Genomic DNA, 6,590 nt, shown 5'->3' on the forward strand with positions numbered 1-6,590 from the left:
ATCCACAAACCTCCTCTAAAGTGTGTTTCTAGGCAAATGAAAAAAGTGCCTTTCCTATTTCCTTTTTATATTCTGCCAGTTTGAATGGGCTTTCTGACCCAGGCACATGGAGCACCTCTGAACAGTCTGGATACAAAAGAAGGTCTGCTCCTTCATCCATCTTCTTGTTAAATGTTCTCATTTCTTGGACAGCTTGCTTCAGTAGATCAGGTGCTGCTACCTCCGGATCTGTATATAATGGGAGTGTTTTCCCTCTCTGAGCTTTTAAATCAGCTCCATGTGGCGCCATCAATCCATGTTTATCTGCTAAAATAACAAAAAGATATCATTCATTTCACACACACTCACACATATTTACTTCCATATTTTACAGATATATCCACACACGTACCTGGACCTGTTTCCTTTCGGCCCACAGTTCTTTTGACTTTGACTTTCTGTCCTCCATGAATTGTTTATATACACATACTAACTAAACGCGTTGCTATTCCGTGAAGACAACGATTGACTGCAAAATGAAACGGTGCACTTTAATTCACTGCATGTCTGACAGCGGCTTCAGCTAGTTAGCGCGATGCTACACTTAGCTTGTTTAGCATTTTCCGGCTGTTTATTAGATGTCTCCTGTGCGCGTGCTCCTTCCGTCTGGTCCGTTCATCAACGTTAAACCTTCTACAGATCGTCCGCACGGAAAACACAACCGCGTAAATTGGCTCAAGTTGTTTCCACAAAACGGCCAAAACATCATTTACTCCATGCTGCCATAAACTTTCACTCCGCAAAGTTTTGCCGCCACACAAACCGATACAAACTTTTTGAGTTCACAGTCAATCTTCTTCTGGATCACTTCCGGCATTTGGTACACTCCCCTTCCGGAAGATTCTGTCGTTTGGAAATTTGTTTTTTAAAATATACATTTATTTTGTCTGTGGTAAGAGTGTTTTTATTATGTAATTTTGTTTAATAAAAGATAAAAATGTTTCCCAACATGTACATTTGTTTCACGCTTTGTAAAAGTGTTTCGCACTTAGTAATTTTGTTTTACACTTACCAGCCACCGTAGTTTCCGAGTTGATCTCACTAACTCAGATCTGCTGTTCTGTCTTTACATGAGGCAGGCAGGAAGTTGGACTTTCCAAAGCAAAGAGAATCCGGTTGGTTTTCAAATTAACTTCTGTCACTGAGCTATTAAAAAAAAAAAAAAAAAAAAACACACGAGTTCTCCCCGTCGGGGAATCGAACCCCGGTCTTCCGCGTGACAGGCGGAGATACTGTCCACTATACTAACGAGGAGCTGGGAGGATCGATATCACGTGGTGTAACTTCACTTCCTCTTTGGAAAAACAAAAGGAGAATAAAGTTATTTCCTCCCTCATCAGACTGATATTATCTGTGTCATGGTGTTCAGAGATTTCAGCAGCTCACATCCAACACAGAGAATCTGAGCAGGCCCACCTGGTCTTAGACCCAGACCCAGACCTAAATCCAAACCCAGGAGACAGAGGTTGAGTGAGTCAGTGAGGAAGAAGCTGCTCGTTCTCCTTCAACAGTTTGATCTGAGGAAAAGTCACTTCCTCTTTTCAGGAATCAACTTCTACCATCTGTCCACTAGATGGAGATAACTGAGCATCAACTTAAAAATCCTGAGTTCTTCCATGTGTGAACTATAATACCAGTGAATTAAACTAAGATCGTCCCTGCGTGGGCTCGAACCACCATCCTTTCAGTTAACAGCCGAACGCGCTGACCGATTGTGCCACAGAGACAAGTTGACCAGCTCCTGTTTCAGCCTGCTGTTCCAGCTATAATTATCCTAAATGTTGCTCCTTTTGTGTCTCACAGAGATCCTGCCTGTTTGGGAGAGCGTTACATTAAAGATTTAAAGGTCCCTGTTTCAATCCTGGGTTTCAGCAGCTGTTGTGCGTCCTTTTGTTCGCTCCCCCAAATGAGCTATTTCAGCACAGCACACAGTAGAAATGACTTCTCATTATTGCTTCCATGACCTGGAAGTGGAACTAAAGGTGTGTCCCTATCACCGGCCTTGATAATGATAACTGAGCACCAGTGAGTGCTGTCATCCTCTTAGAGTCCGAACAACAGCACTCAGCTCTGTCATATTTTAAGGCTGTGCAGATTACAGAGATTCTCAAACATGCTGCATCTCTCCCCAAATGGGAAGCTTGGTCCATTAAAAAAAACTAACCGTTGCTGGCAGGATTTGAACCTGCACGGGGAGTTCTAGTCCATCACATTAACCACTCGGCCACAACACCCACACGCAGGAAAGCTCCCGTGACTCAACATTTTCCAGCCTGGATAGTTTCCTCCTGCTCATCACTGAAACAAACCATCACTTCCTGTATTACAGCGTTTACCTGCAGTATCTGGATAAGAGGAACAGTAATTTAGTGGTTGGTGCTGTGTTTAGCAGAAGGAAATTTGGTGACTGACAGCTTCTCACAGAAGACAAACTTTGGTAAGAGTCATAACAGCGTGTGACATGTTCCAGCCGACACTGGTCATTGATTGGCTAATGAACACTCCCACATACTGATCAACACACCCACCAGCAGAAACATCAGCAGCCATGATCACTGTGAGGACACAGATGAACTTATCTGGGATTTGAACCAGCACCTCTCACACCCTAAGAAAGAATAACACCACTACCCCAATGAGCCATCAGCACCAGGACTTGTATGGCATTAAAATTATGCCATTTTAATGGAAAATGGTTGGAAAAAGACTTCAGACTGCATTCAAGTATATGGAGAGAACACAACACCAAGTTCTGAGGTGCTGCTTGTGGCCAGTATGGGGATTGAACCCATGACCTTGGCGTTATTAGCACCACGCTCTAACCAGCTGAGCTAACCGGCCTGTGGGAATGTGCTTTTTTTTTTTTTTTTTTTTTTTTTTTTTTTTTTTTGGCTTATTTTTACAAATCATACTTAAATAATTACATCTACTATCGTTGCTCAAAGCTTTTGATCCAGTGAGACATTTCACTGCTTCCACCAAATGGAGCCAAATAAGACACAAAACTTATTGTGATGTGAGTCTGAAGAGCTGCTGCCTTTGATACATCACCTGATGATGTCACCTGATGATGTCACAATACTGCCAGAATGAAACTCTTCCTTTGAAGCTGCTTTGAAGAATTTCCAAAATCACATGTGATTTAGATGTAAACACAAAGGCTGCCTCACTGTCACCATTCAGAGCAGCTGAGAAGCTTATTGATCATTCATTGATTATTAATGATCAGCTCAGAACCAAACAGTGTATCTGAAGCACAGGAAAGAGTTCTGCTCCCCAAAAATCTGATCCCTCAATTACTGCTCCACTGGAGCTAGGTTTGGAGGTCTACCGGGTCCAGTTCTCTCCAGATGTCCCCAAACACACACTTCCCTTCCAGGTTTCTCATCTCCAGTATAATTCCCTCGATGGACTCTGGGAAAAAGAGTTGGAAGCTGTGCTGGGAGCGTTGCTGTGTGTGGTTGTTGTGGCCGAGTGGTTAAGGCGATGGACTAGAAATCCATTGGGGTTTCCCCGCGCAGGTTCAAGTCCTGCCAACAACGGTTAGATGTTTTCACGGACCAAGTTTCACATGTTCCCAAGCATATTTGAGAATCTCTGTAATCTGCACAGCCTTAAAATATGACACAGCTGAGTGCTGTTGTGCGGACTCTAAAAGGATGACAGCACTCACTGGTGATCAGTTACCATTTACCAGCAGGCATGGGGCACACCTTTAGTTCCACTTCTAGATCATGGAAGCAATAATAAGAAGTAACTGACATGATTTGAACACGCAACCTTCTGATCTAGAGTCAGACGCGCTACCATTGCGCCACAGATTCTTTTACTCAGTAGCCTGCAGGGCGGGGAAGTTGTCAGTGTCTCCACACCACTTTGGTGGTGTAAACTGATGTGAAAGCGCACATCGCTCTGCAGCTCTCAACAGCGGGTGCTGCCGTCCCAAAGCCCTCACCTATTCAATCTATTTATGAAACATTTCAGAAGCCAAGCAGTCCAAGGTGCTGCATTCATTCTGCGGTCTCTTAGAGGGGTCGGTTTGAATCCCATCACTACTAATTACCTCTATTCCTCTGAATTTAACCTGTTTACAACATCGTGCCTGACTTAGTGGATTGGTTTTCATTGACAAGAATCAAACTGGCAGTGGTGAGATTCGAACCCAGGCCTCCGAAGAGACTGGAGCCTTAATCCAGCGCCTTGGACCGCTCGGCCACACTACCACTGTATGCCTGTCTAAATTCATGCTGGATGTTTACCACCCACTTCTCCAAAGTCCAACAGTGAAGGTTTCAAATCCAGTTCCAGCTCAAAGTCAGATGTTGTAGAAAAAAAGTACTTCTGGGTTTTCATCAGCTGTAGGTTACAACGATCAATATTATAGATATGACAGACAGAGTTCTCAATGTTTTCCTGTTAATCGGTGCTGCTGAAAATCTCATGTAGTGTGTATAAATAGCAGAGGATGGTTTCGATCCATCGACCTCTGGGTTATGGGCCCAGCACGCTTCCACTGCGCCACTCTGCTCACTATGTTCAGTTTGCAGTGTCCTCTGGAGTTTTGTGTATTTTTTAACCACCACATCCACTTTCTCTCTCTTCCACCTGCAGTCTATCTAATAACCACCAGGGGGTTAGGCTCCACTGGTTGGAAAATGAAGTCAGAGTGTGTTGAAGTCTATGGGGTTTCATACAGACAGAGAGGAGAGAGAGAAGAAATCAAGTTTTGAGAGGTTGCATGTGGCCAGTATTTGTGCTGCTTCGGTTTTATCGATGTTAGACATTTTAATTTCTGGTGATGAAGTCACACAGCCCCCCATGTTCTCAGAATGGACCCAAAGTGCAGTTGTCACCAAATTTATCAAACAGTAATGTCAGATGTCAGATGTCAGTAATGTAAGATGTTCAATCTTAAATAATTACATAGCCTATCGTAGCTCAAAGCTTTTGATCCAGTGAGACATTTATAAGCAGTTAGTTCCATTAGGCCACTGGGACAGATATTTAATATCTCCAAGAAGCGAGAATAGGTTAGGAAGGATACTAAATGTTGTAGTGTATGATCAATGCTCAGAAAACGTTTGACTACATTTTAAATGCCATAAATGTCCTGCTGTCAATGGCTCGTTGGTCGAGGGGTATGATTCTCGCTTCGGGTGTGAGAGGTCTGACTGGAACTTTTCCTGTTGCAGCCTGCTATTCCTGCTAGAATTATCCTAAATATCTGCCTTTAAGGACATCGTGAACTAGCAGACAATTGGTCACCTGCCAAGATAAAAATATATATAATCACGCTGTGCACGTGCAAATGAAGATCATTATATGCATCATAATCATGGACCAGTAAAGATGGTGACAGATAGAACATCATGTTATGTCAGCACCACAAAAGTAGTACAAAGAAGTACCAAGATATAAAGAGGATCTGAAAATATTGCACAGTAAGTGGCTGACCATCATGACTCCTACCAAAGTTTGTCTCCTGTGAAAAGCAGTCAATCACCAATATCCCTTCTCCTCAGCACAGCATGAGCCACAAAACTACCATCGCTCTTGCTTCAGTTGCCAAGATACTGCAACTAACAACCAGACAGCAAACCTCACACAGCTCCATAGTGTAACAGTTAGCACCCTTATTGACTGAAAGGCAACAAATGGGCTCGTCCGGGATTTGAACCCGGGACCTCTCACACCCAAAGCGAGAATCATACCCCTAGACCAACGAGCCATGTGGACTGCGGAGTTCATGACAAAAAAGTGGGAGGATTCTTTGATCACTCTGATGTCATTAGAACCTTTGTGACATCACAGAATCAGCATCTCCTTTGATGGTTACTGATGGAACATTTGTGCCGTTTTGGTTTTTTTTTCATTATTTACACACAGCACATTCATGTGACAGTTAATGTGACAGTTTATTATATGCTAAAGAAACTTTGGTAAGAGTCACGATGGTCAGCCACATACGTTGGGGGAATTTTCAGATCCAAAATACATCCCTGTACATCAGAGTGGTGCTGCTACGGAGTGTTGCATCAGTGGCCACCATCACTTCAAGTAACCCAAATGGGAAAGATCCTTATTGACAGCATTGTTGCGCTTTGTTACATCTGAACTAAAGATACAAATAAAATAATCTAAATTGGCTTTTCTGATTTGGCTGATCTGAATAGGTTTAACGTCTTGCTTGGGAATCAACCTTCAAAACTGCCCCCATGTTCTGTCAGGGTAGATGTTGCACACTGCGTCAAGATGATCTGCCAGTGAGACGGCCTGAAAAATAAAACACATGGTGTTAAAGATTTCTTTGTGAGGTCAATAGCACAGCTTCTTAAGTCACAATCTGTGGAACATGCAAAACAACTTCTACGTACCATCGCGACTGACTCTGACTCTTCTGAAGCACCAGCATCAGTGGAAGTTCAAAAACATGAAAAATGGGCTTTTCAAACATGAAAACCTACCCATTCGTGCCAACCAATCTTTCCTTCATTGAGGGAAACATGAGGATTCGTTCTGCAAAACAAAAACGTTCAATGGATGATGTAGCT

The 6,590-nt window shown here is 43.0% G+C and overlaps 6 non-coding genes across 6 annotated transcripts; 1 reads left to right on the forward strand and 5 right to left on the reverse strand.

Moving 5' to 3' along the window:
• Positions 1-1,221: 1,221 nt before the first annotated feature.
• trnad-guc (transfer RNA aspartic acid (anticodon GUC)) lies at positions 1,222-1,293 on the reverse strand. The gene has a single exon. It is a non-coding gene; the product is annotated as a tRNA-Asp (tRNA).
• A 1,513-nt stretch (positions 1,294-2,806) lies between these two features.
• trnai-aau (transfer RNA isoleucine (anticodon AAU)) lies at positions 2,807-2,880 on the reverse strand. Its single transcript has one exon. It is a non-coding gene; the product is annotated as a tRNA-Ile (tRNA).
• Positions 2,881-3,499: 619 nt separating this feature from the next.
• Positions 3,500-3,581, forward strand: trnas-aga (transfer RNA serine (anticodon AGA)). Its single transcript has one exon. It is a non-coding gene; the product is annotated as a tRNA-Ser (tRNA).
• A 599-nt stretch (positions 3,582-4,180) lies between these two features.
• Positions 4,181-4,262, reverse strand: trnal-aag (transfer RNA leucine (anticodon AAG)). The gene has a single exon. It is a non-coding gene; the product is annotated as a tRNA-Leu (tRNA).
• A 233-nt stretch (positions 4,263-4,495) lies between these two features.
• trnam-cau (transfer RNA methionine (anticodon CAU)) lies at positions 4,496-4,567 on the reverse strand. Its single transcript has one exon. It is a non-coding gene; the product is annotated as a tRNA-Met (tRNA).
• A 1,128-nt stretch (positions 4,568-5,695) lies between these two features.
• Positions 5,696-5,767, reverse strand: trnap-ugg (transfer RNA proline (anticodon UGG)). The gene has a single exon. It is a non-coding gene; the product is annotated as a tRNA-Pro (tRNA).
• Between the last annotated feature and the right edge of the window lie 823 nt (positions 5,768-6,590).

This window comes from Echeneis naucrates, chromosome 2 (genome assembly GCF_900963305.1).
Source record: "Echeneis naucrates chromosome 2, fEcheNa1.1, whole genome shotgun sequence".
Taxonomy (NCBI): Eukaryota; Metazoa; Chordata; class Actinopteri; order Carangiformes; family Echeneidae; genus Echeneis; species Echeneis naucrates.